This window comes from Bufo bufo, chromosome 5, assembly GCF_905171765.1.
Source record: "Bufo bufo chromosome 5, aBufBuf1.1, whole genome shotgun sequence".
NCBI lineage: Eukaryota > Metazoa > Chordata > Amphibia > Anura > Bufonidae > Bufo > Bufo bufo.
The window spans coordinates 122,094,609-122,110,988 of NC_053393.1; positions in this window are offsets into that span (position 1 = coordinate 122,094,609).

Genomic DNA, 16,380 nt, shown 5'->3' on the forward strand with positions numbered 1-16,380 from the left:
CCCGTATCCGTATTGCGGACTGCATTTATGTATCACGGATGCGGACCCATTCATTTCAATGGGTCCGCAAATCCGGAGATGCGGAATGATACGGAACCCTACGGAAGCACTACGGAGGGCTTCCGTGGGGTTTTGTCCCGTACTTCCGTTCCGCAAAAAATTAGAACATGTCCTGTCTTTTTGCGGAACGGCCGGATCGCGGACCCATTAAAGTGAATTGGTCCGCGATCCGCTGTGGCTGCCCCAGTAAGGGATGGCGGGCCTCGTGAGTTTGGAAGTCAAAGTATCAGGCAGCCAATATCCTTTTGGTGGACTTCTAAACCGTGAGACAGACATTTATATAGACATCTTTTATCTGTCTATTTTTGCCATTTTAGTATTTTTTTTGTATCTATGTTCAGCATCTTACTGCTTCAGCCTTATTGCATAAAGTTAAAATTACACCCTACCCCCTGATGAACCCATTTTAGTGGGGGAAACGCATCGGGTTTTCTGGGGGGGGTCATTCCCCCTGAACACCTTTTAGGGTTAATTAGGGAATTATAGTTGAGGAACGAGGACAGAGTCTCCACCATTAGGATTCTTCTCTGGGCTGAGGGGTACTACAGGGTGATATTAGGGTAACTTTATCCCCCTCCCCTGAGACCCCCTTCCGTCCCTCACTATATATATATCTCCTATGATAGTTGAGTTATCAAGTGTGGTATTTGTGAGATTGGTATCCTAATCCAATCATAGTTTGGGCATTAGGTTTTACAATGGTCATATTAAACATTATAGTTTTAAGGGTCGTTATTTTGTGGACATAAATAAAAAAATAATACAAGTTATGTTATACATTATATGTACCCCCAAATTATTTCCTATAAAAACTACAACTTGTTCTGAAAATGTAAGGTTTCATACAGAGGGGGAGAATTGTTACTAGTCCTTAAAGGGACTACACGGACGTCATCCGTATTTTTGGTGGACCGCAAAACACAGAAGGTTGTGTGAATTCAGTTATGGAAATTATACGACGAGGCTGCGTACTTTGCAACAATACTGCCCAATATTCTGTGTATCCTGCTGTCAAGGTTAAACTTAGAGCACCTGTCAGCAGGATCAACCCTATAAAACCAGGCATACTGCCCGGAAGGTTTATCATGCTGATTTAAACAATACATTTCTAGTGAAAATAAGTTGTGGTTGAAGACTTGTTCTTTATGCAAATGAAGGCTTCAGTGCACCCAGGGGTGTGCCCTATCCCCTTGGTGCACCTGAGCTCTCTTGCTTTCTAATGCTAGCTACACCCCTCGTGTGCTGAAGGCCTCATTTGCCTAGAGAATTAATGTCTTTTTTTTCCCACTGGGAAGAACACAACCATTTTATACAAGACGGGTATGATATTAATCAGACAGATTAACCCTACCAGCTACAAGGAGGTATTCTTTATGTTCCTGTAACTGATGTAGAGGAAATGCGTACTGCAGTATTTTCTCCGTCCAAAATTCCAGAACACTTGCCGCAATGTCGGATCCAGCATGATTTTCCATTGAAATGCATTAAATTGGCATTAATACCATGCCGTTTTGCCGGCATAATACCAAGTGTTCTGGCAAAACGGAACCGGTTTTACGGTCTGCACATGTTTGATTTCTGCCCTGTACAAAAATGATAATTATCTTTAGAATGTCCTTATGTTCTCTTTTCTGTAGGAGGTGAATCGGCATCACAAGAGAAAAGGGAGACAGGTACAGCAATTTCTTCATGTATAGTGTATGTGTTTTCTCCACTAACGCTCACGACACGTCAGAGGAGTTATCTAGGTAGCATTAGTGAGGGGTTAATAGACTAGGCCCGAGGTTCCTAAGGCTGGGGATCGCCCTTTTCAGGGCGAGTGCTCCAACTACAGCCACGCCAGGTTTTCCCGAATCTAGACCTGATTTCCTCAGGGACAGGTGACTGAGACTGCAGAAGTATTTAGGTGACACTCGCCATTTTTGATCATTAGGACGACCTAGCCATCTGAACCACTATAATGGGACCTAGCTACAAATTTCTACCTCCACTATTATTATTTTAAACAATTACCTTCAGATTTATCTAAATTGTTAGAAGTAAAAGTTATGTTTTAACCTATTTAAGGTACACTCAGATTACAATAGAGATAAAGCCCAGAATGAGCAGGAAATTAAATGAATGAAATACAAGTTTTGCTGAATATTTTTCCATAAAATTCTATATCAATCTGCTCAGCTCCTCCTGCTCTATAACAAGCTGCTGGCAGATCAGACACCGTGTTCAACACGACAGGTTCCTTTTAAGTCTGCAGTTTGATGGCTGATGACTTTTTTAATACGACACTGTAAATTCCTGGTCCAAGCAGTCAATGTCACAACTTGATGTGATAGAAATAATGTCCTTGTTAGAACGTATTCACACTTGCGGCAGGACGGATCCGACATGCTGTTCACCCTGTCGGATCCGTCCTTCCGCTATTTCGCCATACCGCCGCTCCGTCCCCATTGACTATAATGGGGACGGGGGCGGAGCTCCGGCGCAGCACGGCCGTGCACGGCGAAAGGCCGCCGGACTAAAAGTCCTGCATGTCTGACTTTAGTCCGGCGGCCTCTCACCGCGAACTGCAGTACTGCGCCGGAGCTCCGCCCCCGTCCCCATTATAGTCAATGGGGACGGAGCGGCGGCACGGCGAAATAGCGGAAGGACGGATCCGACAGGGTGAACAGCATGTCGGATCCGTCCTGCCGCAAGTGTGAAAGTAGCCTTACTAAAACGACACAAATGTCACCACCTGTAGAAACAAACACATAATCTCCCACCTTATAAAAAGAAAAATCATAAAATAAGGAAACAAAAATTAATAAATCAAAGTTTCTCACCCTCCAGTACAGGCATACCGGTACATTTATCATACATCCTTCATAAAATGAATGCCCTGTCCAGGATGCCAATGCCCATAACATACAGGATGGTGGTTTTCCAAGTGGATGTGAATAACGTACAATTTTTTTTGTAGTAGATCGGTAAAGAACCAAAGAAACTTGAATTCATTAAAAAAATAATTCTATTCCTCCTTAAATAATGCAAACAAACCATAAAGTCAGAGCTTCCATTTTTAATGCTGTAAGAAAGACAGACCTGTTTTGAAAAGAAAAATTAAAGGAAAGAAAACATTTTTAGTAAACTCAAAAATATTAAAAAAAATCATCTTTAGAAAGCATCATTTCAAAACCTATTAATGACCCTTGATCCTGAAACAGTTAAATCTTATCAAACTTATAGTAATCGCTTGCAAGCCGCGTAGAGGAGAAGCCGTGAAAAAGGGGGAAGCAATTATATTAGTGGCATGGTGCGGTGACCATTTTTGAGGTTTCATGTGGCTTAAAAACGTTGCTCTCAATCTGGCTTTTATGCCCCTCCTACATGCCACAGATTGGAGCTAGAAATTTTGCTCAAAATTAATCAAAATTGCTTGCAACTTTGATCATCTGCAGATCTTCGCGACACCTGCTGGTTCTTCGATTTGCATAACGTTATGGCTTGTCCTTGGTGTTTCATTTTCCATGTTGAGGAGTGTATTATAAGGTTATATTATGCCCGATGAAGAGACCGGCGTTGTCTTGCTGTTGGCCATTAAAAGGTATCATACAATAAATCGGAATTACTGCCTCTGCTGAGCGACCCTCAAGACTCTATTGTTTTGGGTGCTGTGTGATAATTATGATGCCTTCTGTCTTGATTGGCCACAGGCATTGAAGAACATTATGATGTCCATATAGATTCCCTTTAATATTTGTCAAAAGAATCACTTTAAAAGTACACCCCCATCGTTCCGTTATGTACAGTATTAGTAAATTACATGAGACTTTAAAGAAGTTATCCAGGAATTGATGATGACGACCTAGGGCTGAGCTACAACTAGGCCATCTGACCAATGTATGGTGACCTCACATGACCTAGGAAGAGGCTGTGGAGCACATGGAACACTGGCCTCTTCTAACAGCTGATCTGCAGGGGTCCCTGGTTCCCAGGTGTTGACCCCCACCGATCTGATATTGATGATCTATCCAGAGCATAGGTCTTTAACCCCTTTAAGAAATCTCATCCTCCCTCATGAAAAATCTCTTGTATACTGACCTGTGGTGCACGTTAGAAATCTACAGCCTGACAATTTATGCTGCATATCTCCGCTGTGGATTTCACTTTTTAGGAGAATACTGGTTTCACACGTTATCATGGACTGTGTTCGCCAGAATTCAGTAAATCACATGGTAGATCTGATGTTCTTGAGTCGTGATGTAGCAGGATAAATCCTCACTAAGAATGTGTACATTCCTAAAGTGTCCAGTAGGTGGCCCCAGCAATCAAGTTGTGAGCAGTAAATGGTACATTTCCAGGTGCTCAGTGCAGTGGATCAGCTGCATTTTATTCTTTGTCCTTTGCGTATGTATTGGAAATAAAAGTAAGGATGTACTTGACATGTCTGCACTATCTTGTATCCAAATGTCATGATTGAGGTGTACAGTAAGTCATGTCTCATGAGTGGTTTAAATTTTTTCCCCACATATGGTAAGTTGCTGAGCAGGAACCGTATACACATATTGGGATGAAGAAAGAAATACATCCAGTCGCAGTTATGAGATATTTGTGGAACATACTTTCAGAGATCTTTCAGATCCCAGTACTACTAAAAGCGCTGAAAGAAATTACAATATCGGAGGCAGTGGCAGGGGCGGACTGGCCATAGACCCTACAGGTCGCACAAACCCTTCTCATGGCTGCTGGCTGGGTACATAATGATCTGATGCTTTTAGCATTAATTTTATGAACATCAGATACTTGTGCACCTGGCCAACGGCTGCAGGTGCCCTCCTGATCTCAACTGTATCGCCATCCTCAAGACATTGATACAGTTAAATACGGTGGTGAGGGCGGGGAAGTATTCCTGTGCTGCACTGTGGTATTTGTTTCTGTTGAGGCAGTATTCTGTGCTTCACAGTGGTATTTGTTTCCGTTGAGGCAGTATTTTCTGCTGCACTGTGGTATTTGTTTCTGTTGAGGCAGTATTCTGTGCTTCACAGTGGTATTTGTTTCCGTTGAGGCAGTATTTTCTGCTGCACTGTGGTATTTGTTTCTGTTGAGGCAGTATTCTGTGCTGCACTGTGGTATTTGTTTCTGTTGAGGCAGTATTCTGTGCTGCACTGTGGTATTTGTTTCCGTTGAGACAGTATTTTCTGCTGCACTGTGGTATTTGTTTCTGTTGAGGCAGTATTCTGTGCTGCACTGTGGTATTTGTTTCTGTTGAGGCAGTATTCTGTGCTGCACTGTGGTATTTGTTTCCATTGAGACAGTATTTTCTGCTGCACTGTGGTATTTGTTTCTGTTGAGGCAGTATTCTGTGCTGCACTGTGGTGTTTGTTTCTGTTGAGGCAGTATTCTGTGCTGCACTGTGGTATTTGTTTCTGTTGAGGCAGTATTCTGTGCTGCACTGTGGTGTTTGTTTCTGTTGAGGCAGTATTCTGTGCTTCACAGTGGTATTTGTTTCCGTTGAGGCAGTATTTTCTGCTGCACTGTGGTATTTGTTTCTGTTGAGGCAGTATTCTGTGCTGCACTGTGGTATTTGTTTCCGTTGAGGCAGTATTCTGTGCTGCACTGTGGTATTTGTTTCCGTTGAGGCAGTATTCTGTGCTTCACAGTGGTATTTGTTTCCGTTGAGGCAGTATTTTCTGCTGCACTGTGGTATTTGTTTCTGTTGAGGCAGTATTCTGTGCTGCACTGTGGTATTTGTTTCCGTTGAGGCAGTATTCTGTGCTGCACTGTGGTATTTGTTTCCGTTGAGGCAGTATTCTGTGCTGCACTGTGGTATTTGTTTCCGTTGAGGCAGTAATCTGTGCTGCACTGTGGTATTTGTTTCCGTTGAGGCAGTATTCTGTGCTGCACTGTGGTATTTGTTTCCGTTGAGGCAGTATTCTGTGCTGCACTGTGGTATTTGTTTCCGTTGAGGCAGTATTCTGTGCTGCACTGTAGTATTGCTGGCCCCGCCTACTTGTGTAGCCCTGCCTTCTGTCAATTTGGATCAGCCTACAACATGGGGCCACTTTTACTTTTTTTTCAGGACCACTTTAAGTTCCCAGTCCGCCCATATTGACTATAATGGGGTCAGGCTGAGATTAGGCCTCTACCCGACAAATATGCCGAAATTCGGACAGACATGCAGCCTTTTTTGTCCGACTGATTTTCGCCATATTTGCCGTGCCCGAATTCCCAGCCGCAGGTGTGAAAGAGGCCTCAAATGAATGGTTACATCCACATAAGCGATTTTCCGCACAGACCATTGGTCCATCCAGAAAAGAGGACGGCATATTCTGTATTCGTCTAGTTTCCCTGTAAGGCTCATTTATTCCCATGAATGGACCGCACGTGGATGTCCATTCTAAAACTCTTCTGTGTTTCTGGTTGGAACACAGACACGTTTCCCTATAGTCTGTCTGCAAGGAGCTTCTCTGCCATATATTAAGAGGGCTTCATATAATATACTGTGTTACATATTGGAGAAAGGATCACACTGAGGAAAGCCTGACCTTCCGCTGATATCACAGGGCACATGGATTGAGTATATTACAATACAGAATGCCTCATTTTTATTTATTTTTTCCCCTTCATATGCACTTGCCCGACTGCTGTCTTAGGCTCTGTTCACACCATATTTGAGCTTTCCATTGGAGTTATGTATCAGGAGTATTTCCCAAAGTATACCTCAAACTGAGGGCTCTGATGGACACCACTGTACAGGCATGCAGTGACGTACTATATCTCCATACTTGCCAACTCTGCCAGAATGTTCAGGATGCTCCCAGAAAAACTGAGACCTCCCGGACTTCTGGGAAAGCTGGCAAATCTATCGGGAACAGCATGGAGGGCTGCAGGTAGGTACTTTAGATGTGTACAGTGCCGGGATGCAGCCCTGCAGGTAGGTACTTTAGATGTGTACAGTGCCGGGATGCAGCCCTGCAGGTAGGTACTTTAGATGTGTACAGTGCCACGATGCAGCCCTGCAGGTAGGTACTTTAGATGTGTACAGTGCCAGGATGCAGCCCAGCAGGTAGGTACTTTAGATGTGTACAGTGCCAGGATGCAGCCCTGCAGGTAGGTACTTTAGATGTGTACAGTGCCAGGATGCAGCCCAGCAGATAGGTACTTTAGATGTGTACAGTGCCAGGATGCAGCCCTGCAGGTAGGTACTTTAGATGTGTACAGTGCCAGGATGCAGCCCTGCAGGTAGGTACTTTAGATGTGTACAGTGCCGGGATGCAGCCCTGCAGGTAGGTACTTTAGATGTGTACAGTGCCGGGATGCAGCCCTGCAGGTAGGTACTTTAGATGTGTACAGTGCCAGGATGCAGCCCTCCAGGTAGGTACTTTAGATGTGTACAGTGCCGGGATGCAGCCCTGCAGGTAGGTACTTTAGATGTGTACAGTGCCGGGATGCAGCCCTGCAGGTAGGTACTTTAGATGTGTACAGTGCCACGATGCAGCCCTGCAGGTAGGTACTTTAGATGTGTACAGTGCCAGGATGCAGCCCAGCAGGTAGGTACTTTAGATGTGTACAGTGCCAGGATGCAGCCCTGCAGGTAGGTACTTTAGATGTGTACAGTGCCAGGATGCAGCCCTGCAGGTAGGTACTTTAGATGTGTACAGTGCCAGGATGCAGCCCAGCAGGTAGGTACTTTAGATGTGTACAGTGCCGGGATGCAGCCCTGCAGATAGGTACGGTACTTTAGATGTGTACAGTGCCGGGATGCAGCCCTGCAGATAGGTACAGTACTTTAGATGTGTACAGTGCCAGGATGCAGCCCTGCAGGTAGGTACTTTAGATGTGTACAGTGCCAGGATGCAGCCCTGCAGGTAGGTACTTTAGATGTGTACAGTGCCAGGATGCAGCCCTGCAGGTAGGTACTTTAGATGTGTACAGTGCCGGGATGCAGCCCTGCAGGTAGGTACTTTAGATGTGTACAGTGCCGGGATGCAGCCCTAACACACAATTGTGCATAGAGGAGGTGCGGTGCCCAAGAAAGGGATTCCATAAGAAAAGGGCTGTGTATGTAAAGTGGCAGGGGCAGAGTAATGTCCCCTCCCCCAGTGTGTGATGCCTGTATAGGAGGTTAAATAAAAAGCAAAAAATAAAACATACTGTCTTTTTGGCGTCCATTCGATAAATGGGGCCTTTTTGTTGTGTTGGGCGTATGCTGCACAGTGCCAAATATGTGGGGAGAAAGGTGATGTGAACATAGCCTTATGTGTAGGGTCAGCACATTATTCTGTGTTTTAGACACTCCCATGATAAGTCAGCTCTGCATTATAAAAGCTGCCTAATTGTGCCCATACTGTGCCCATATAGCAAACGTATCGGACAGTAGACATATGGGTAGAAATATCATTATGTTTCAGAGATACTTTTGAGTGTTATCTATTTAATACTTTCACACTGGCGTTTTGGCTTTCCGTCTGCGAGATCCGTTCAGGGCTCTCACAAGCGGTCCAAAACGGATCCGTTTTTGCCCTAATGCATTCTGAATGGATAAGGATCCGCTCAGAACGCATCAGTTCAGTCTCCGTTCCGCTTTGGAGGCGGACACCAAAACGCTGCTTGATGAAACTGAGCCAAACGGATCCGTCCTGGCACACAATGTAAGTCAATGGGGACGGATCCGTTTTCACTGACGCAATAGAAAATGGATCCGTCCTCCATTGACTTTCAATGGTGTTCGTCTTGGCTATGTTAAAGATAATACAAACGGATCCGTTCTGAACGGATGCAGACGGCTGTATTATCTGAACTGATCCGTCCATGACCGATCCGCACAAAACGCGAGTGTGAAAGTTCAAAAGACGTCTTACTATATCATTTTGTTACTACAGTATATAGTTTGGGCCGTGTACCTGCTGAATGGTTGGTTACATCTTCTGATGCCTTGTGCTCCCCTGCCATGCATTATGTGCAAGTTAAGGTTTACCATCCCAGCCTTTAACAGCTAATTGCCCATCACTAATGAGCTATTTACATAACTCTAGATAAATATTGAATTACTAGTAATTAAGAAATTAACATGTACTTGTTAAATCCAATGCCGAAAGAAAATCAATATTTAATTACATGAAATTATTAGCTTTTGCACACATTTTCTAATTAGGCCTCAGATAATAAGTCAGATTAAAAAGAGCGTTACTTTCTTCTTCAGGAGTTGCTCAATTGTCCTAATTAGACAAATTGGTAATTAAGCAGTTAGGCATTACAAAAGGAAGGAGTAATCTCCTGATTTGTGCTGCCAGCGACTGTAACATCCTCTGTTTGGTGGAGGAATATTTTATCCGGGGTTAGGTATAGCACCGCTGGGTTTTCAAGTAATTGTTCGGTTTTGGAGAGCCTTCACACAGTCTGAGTACGGTTCAGCAAGTCTTCACCCATCATTTGGCGCTTGTCTTGAAAAATTTACAATTAACAATTCCTCAGTATGAAATTGTGATCATAGTCAGAGCCATCAGGAATTTCAGAGGTCCATACAGGCAAACCATGTGGGCCCCCTCTACTGGCCCTTCTTACATTCATAGCTGCAATAGCCGTATCTTTTTGTTAGTTTTTTTATTTGCATCAGGCTAGACCATTTTTCTTTATGTAACATAGTAACATAGTACATAAGGCCGAAAAAAGACATTTGTGGTCAGGACCTAATCGAGTGGAAGATGCCCAACCACCACCCCCCTACCTAATTGGCCTGAGGTGTGCCTTGGCCTCACTAGGTCGGTATGCCTGAAAAAGGGGGCATACCCTGAATGTGATGGTTGAATGACTGAATGAAGAATGGGAATGGGTGGGCAGGGGACGTCCGAATGCCGACGTGCTGCCTGGGAGAGCCAGACTGCTTAAGACAGGTACCGGCCCCTCCCACAAATCCAGGCTAGCCTGCGGCCAGCCTTAACACTTGTGGTCAGGACCTAATCGAGTGGAAGATGCCCAACCACCACCCCCCTACCTAATTGGCCTGAGGTGTGCCTTGGCCTCACTAGGTCGGTATGCCTGAAAAAGGGGGCAAAACCCACCAGTGAGGGAAGGATTGGCCTGAGGTGCTACTCTGCCAATGTACTGAATGCTTGGACCAGCTCCGCTTGTGGCTCCGGGATATACCGTACAAAGCACCCCGAGCGCCAGCGCCCCAAGTGTTTAATGATATGCACAGGGACTCCATGCTTGGACGCTGCGGATGCCGCACCGATGCGGAAAGAATGCCCCGAGAATTGAGCCGGATTCAATCCTACACTGGTCAACAGGATGCGAATATGTTTGAACTGACTGGACGTCAGTGGACCAACAGGGAATGGAAGTAATGGGTCGGTGGGGCTGTGAAGACTGAGGGCCAGCAAGAGGTTGTCCAAGACTGTCACTGGACACCATGCGTTTGTGGTCTGGAAGAACTTAACTACATGGCCGGGACCTACCTGCCTTGTTCTGTTGTGAGGCAACTGCAAATGAGTTACTGCCCATCCTGACTAAATCTCCCTTGCAGAGAGCCACCGCCCCTTGTCTGGCCTGTGTCACTTCACCTGGTCTTAAAAACCCGTAAAACGCCAAGTACATCGCCGCCTTGATCACCAGGCTGGGAAGGACTCCGAATGGTGACAATGTGAGAACTTCCGACAGGCTATGAAACGTGTCCCCCTAAATAGGTCGACGGACCAACTTGACCGTGACCTGGCTTTTTTGAATGCCTCTGAGGATGGCCTTGATCGGGTGAGATGAAAATATAGAGGGTCTGTCTGGCTCTTGAAGTGCCAAAAAAAATGCTGCCCCCAGCCAAATATAGCCTAATGGTGTTGTAGGATAAAGCCAATACCGAATGACAATAAGACACGAAAGCCACCATATACTTGACCTGACCTGTGTCACCTCTAGGATATGCCAACTTAAGTTCGAAAAAACCACCCACGCTCGGCGGTACGACCGCAACGTACTGGCCGACAAAGACTTGGTAATGAGTGAACTGGAGACCCCAATCAGAGAGTCTAATCCAAGACCAGCAGCCGCCAGTCCGGTACCGGGGTGCCCACTGAGTCTGCTTCTGGGTTCTGTAAGAAAAAGCGAGAAAATCAAAACGAGATAAAGCATCAGCTGCAACGTTGCTGACCCCGTCCAAAAACAGGGCATGAAAATGAAACCCCTGTCCCAGAGCTATCCAGGTCAATCTACGCATGAAAGACCTGATGAGTAACGATTTAGATCTGCCCTTGTTAATGATCTCTGCGGTCGCCATGTTGTCAGTGTGGAAAACCACCGTGTGACCCGACCACCTATGCCCCCAGACTATAGCAGCTGCTATGATAGGATAGATCTCGAACAATGCCGACATCTGAGAAAACCCCGGCAACTGTAGCACGTGTGTGGGCCATGAGCCGGCGCACCAATGTGAGCCAAATATGGCCGCGAAACCTACCGAGGCAGCCGCGTCTGAAAATACGTGTGGAGAATCAGAAGTGGCCCTCGGAATAACCATGGAAATGCCGTTCCACCCACTGAGAAATCTGTCCCACATGAACAGATCTGCTCGGGCGTTCGCATTAAGATGCACTGATGCGTCCAAATCACTGGTCTGTTGTAATAAGACTAGCAATCTTGAAATGAATGATCTACCCTGAGGAATGATCCTCATGGCAAAGTATAACATGCCCAACAGAGACTGCAATTCTCTCTTGGTGCAAACCTGAGACATGAGCAAGGAACGGACACCTGATTTGATTATGTCGAGTTTGTCTTGTGGCAGACTGGCTGACATGGCACGTGAATCCAGAGAGATCCCCAAGAACGTGACAACCTGCGCAGGCCCTTCTGTTTTGTGTTCGGCCACTGGAATGTTTAACTCCTTGAAGACCTGCAAGAGAACCTGCAAGTCAACAGGTGCCTGTGAGGGTTCTTCGATCAACAGAAAATCATCCAGGTAGTGAATGACATACTGGCAACCCTGTTCCAACAAAATCCATTCCAGTGCCTGCGCTAACCTGTCAACAGACTGGGGCTGCTCTAGGAACCAACGTCAACTTGGTGGCGAATAGTACGCATCTCTCCATTTGATGCCATGCCACTGCCAGAGAGATGGGCTAATGGACAGCAGTTTGAACGCATCAGAGACATCTGCTTTGGACAGCCAAGCCCCCATGCCTGTCTGAAGAATGACCTGGATAGCCTGGTATACGGAAGTATACTTCAAGGAAAATTCCTCGGACGGAATCAACGAGTTGAGACTAGGAAGGTGGGAAGAATGTGTAGCAGACAAATCATGAATCAAACAAAATCTATTGGAATATTTTCCCTGCACCACCCCCACCGGGCTCACCCTCCAAGTGCAGAAAGGAGGGGACTGGAAAGGACAATGATGAAACCCTTGTCCAGCTCAACTGCCAAGAGTGAATCCACCAGACCAGCATGTTTAGAAGCCGACTGCAAGTTGGGGCATTCATGAGTCTGCTGGGGCAGGTTGATGAGCCCAGTGTGAAACCCCCGTGAAAACCCTTCCACCAGGAATGTACGGAACGGCTGAACCGGATGAAGCTGCAGCAGCTGGTCTAGTACCTCCACATTCACCCGGCTCAGTCACGCCGGCTTCGATGTGCAGACCGTGACCGGATGTGCCCTAAAACATGTGGCACAGACATGCAGGAGCCTGCACTGGCTGAAGTTGCAGATGGCGTAGACCACTGCAAACAACACAACAACACCACAAAACAACAACAATAAAAAACAAAACAAAAAAACAACAACAACCTGTTAACCCTACGACCTGCTGCCCGTAAGCTGACAAACAAAATGACGGAATCTAATCCCCTCCCCTTCCCCCCCCCCCCCCAGCAGCGTGAAACGATTAAACGAAAAGCCTTCGAGGCTGACAGGGAGTATGATAGTCGTTTCCACTGACGTATGAAGTGAGCCCGAGTTTGTGTGAATCTGTGACGTGGCAGATTAATTAAAAACGAATACCGCGGGCTAAAGAACCTACAGACGTGGTAGGTGATGTATGTAAGTATAGGATTTGTGGAAAACAGACCGTATGACACTAGTCTACGAGATGAAACGGGGTGTGTATGTCGTGCGAGCGTGTAGCTGTATTGGCGGGTGTACCTATGCTAGAGGTGTATGGTTGAAGCTTGGTGGATAAAGTTTTTTTTTTTTTTTTTTTTTTTTTTTTTTTAACAATCCACTTGTACCCTTTTTTTTTTTTTTTTTCATTTGAACAACCCACTTTTTTTTTTTTTTTTTTTTTTAACTTTATTTAACAATCCACTTGTACCCTTTTTTTTTTTTTTTTAACTTTATTTAACAATCCACTTGTACCCTTTTTTTTTTTTTTTTAACTTTATTTAACAATCCACTTGTACCCTTTTTTTTTTTTTTCTGCAAACTGCCTGATGTGCGAACTATGTGTCTAAGGTATGTATGTAGTGTATGTGATGAGTGTCAAACATGTGCACAAGCAGCAACTTTGTAAGTAAGCAGCGTGAAACGATTGAACGAAAAGCCTGCGAGGCTGACAGGGAGTATGATAGTTGTTTCCACTGACGTATGAAGCGAGCCCGAGTTTGTGTGAATCTGTGACGTGGCAGATTAATTAAAAACGAATACTGCGGGCTAAAGAACCTACAGACGTGGTAGGTGATGTATGTAAGTATAGGATTTGTGGAAAACAGACCGTATGACGTATGACACTAGTCTACGAGATTAAACGGGGTGTGTATGTCGTGCGAGCGTGTAGCTGTATTGGCGGATGAACCTGTGCTAGAGGTGTATGGATGAAGCTTGGTGGATAAAGTTTTTTTTTTTTTTTTTTAACTTTATTTAACAATCCACTTGTACCCTTTTTTTTTTTTTTTTTTTCGTCAAACTGCCTGATGTGCGAACTATGTGTCTAAGGTATGTATGTAGTGTATGTGATGAGTGTCAAACATGTGCACAAGCAGCAACTTTGTAAGTAATCAACTCAGTAATGGCACCAGGACCCAGCTGCCAGAGTTTAACCTGCTGAGCCCAGATGACTCGCAGCCCCTGTATGAACTTAGATACAGGTTATGCTGAGACAGGCAATGAGCTCCAACTATGTGACAATGCTGCCCATTGGTGCCAAAACTTGAATTGCATGTGCCTGAACGCAGTGAGGAGAAGCGATCCTCCGGCACACTTCTCCCTCTCTACACACCCTCCTACCCTCCTCCACGTTGCCACGCTCCCCAAACAAACCAGTTATCTTGGAAAACGACCTGAACAGCTTGCAGACTGAAGGGAAAGGTACACCCGGCTTCTCTGAGATCCGACTCGTGCAGGACGCTTGCTGATGACGTCACACCCGGAAGTAGCAGACGTCCGAATGCCGACGTGCTGCCTGGGAGAGCCAGACTGCTTAAGACAGGTACCGGCCCCTCCCACAAATCCAGGCTAGCCTGCGGCCAGCCTTAACACTTGTCCATCCAGTTCGGCCTGTCATCCTGCAAGTTGATCCAGAGGAAGGCAAAAAAAAACTGTGAGGTAGAAGACAATTTTCCTCACTTTAGGGGAATAAAAAATTCCTTCCCGACTCCAATCAGGCAATCAGAATAACTCCCTGGATCAATGACCCCTCTCTAGTAGCTATAGCCTGTAATATTATTACGCTCCAGAAACACATCCAGGCCCCTCTTGAATTCCTTTATTGTACTCACCATCACCACCTCCTCAGGCAGAGAGTTCCATAGTCTCACTGCTCTTACCGTAAAGAATCCTCTTCTATGTTTGTGTACAAACCTTCTTTCCTCCAAACGCAGAGGATGTCCCCTCGTCACAGTCCTGGGGATAAATAGATGATGGGATAGATCTCTGTACTGACCCCTGATATATTTATACATAGTAATTAGATCTCCCCTCAGTCGTCTTTTTTCTAACGTGAATAACCCTAATTTTGATAATCTTTCAGGGTACTGTAGTTGCCCCATTCCAGTTATTACTTTAGTTGCCCTCCTCTGGACCCTCTCCAGCTCTGCTATGTCTGCCTTGTTCACAGGAGCCCAGAACTGTACACAGTACTCCATGTGTGGTCTGACCAGTGATTTGTAAAGTGGTAGGACTATGTTCATATCACGGGCATCTATGCCCCTTTTGATGCAACCCATTATCTTATTGGACTTGGCAGCAGCTGCCTGACACTGGTTTTTGCTGCTTAGTTTGCTGTTTATTAAAATTCCTAGATCCTTTTCCATGTCAGTGTTACCGAGTGTTTTACCATTTAGTATGTACGGGTGACTTGCATTATTCCTTCCCATGTGCATAACTTTACATTTGTCAGTGTTAAACCTCATCTGCCACTTATCTGCCCAAGCCTCCAATCTATCCAGATCCCTCTGTAGCAGTATACTGTCCTCTTCAGTGTTAATTACTTTACACAGTTTAGTGTAATCTGCGAAAATTGATATTTTACTATGCAAGCCTTCTACAAGATCATTAATAAATATATTGAAGAGAATAGGGCCCAATACTGACCCCTGAGGTACTCCACTAGTGACAGTGACCCAATCTGAGTGTGTACCGTTAATAACCACCCTCTGTTTTCTATCATTGAGCCAGTTACTTACCCACTTACAGACGTTTTCTCCGAGTCCGAGCATTCTCATTTTATATACTAACCTTTTATGTGGTACAGTGTCATGCTGTTTACCGATCACCATGAATAATATGTTCACCATATTGCACAAGTTACTATGATTACAGGGATACGAAATAGTAAGTATGTCACAAAAACACATTTATTGTAATGTTCTTTGCTCCCTTATTTTTTTTCTTTATTAACATTAACTTTGCAGAAAAATTTTACTTTTATGTTCCAGCTTTTCTTTCACCATAAAAGAAGAGCTGGAAAGTAAAAGTGACATTTTCCAGCAATGCTGTCTACTAAATAACTTATTTTACAAGTGTCTGTTGGGAATTTACCAGGAAAGATTAAAGGACCTTAACATGTATAGCTTGGAAGAAAGACGAGACAGAGGGGATATGATAGAAACTTTTAAATACATAAAGGGAATCAACAAGGTAAAAGAGGAGAGAATATGTAAAAGAAGAAAAACTGCTACAAGAGGACATCGTTTTAAATTAGAGGGGCAAAGGTTTAAAAGTAATATCAGGAAGTATTACTTTACTGAGAGAGTAGTGGATGCATGGAATAGCCTTCCTGCAGAAGTGGTAGCTGCAAATACAGTGGAGGAGTTTAAGCATGCATGGGATAGGCATAAGGCCATCCTTCATATAAGATAGGGCCAGGGGCTATCCATAGTATTCAGTATATTGGGCAGACTAGATGGGCCAAATGGTTCT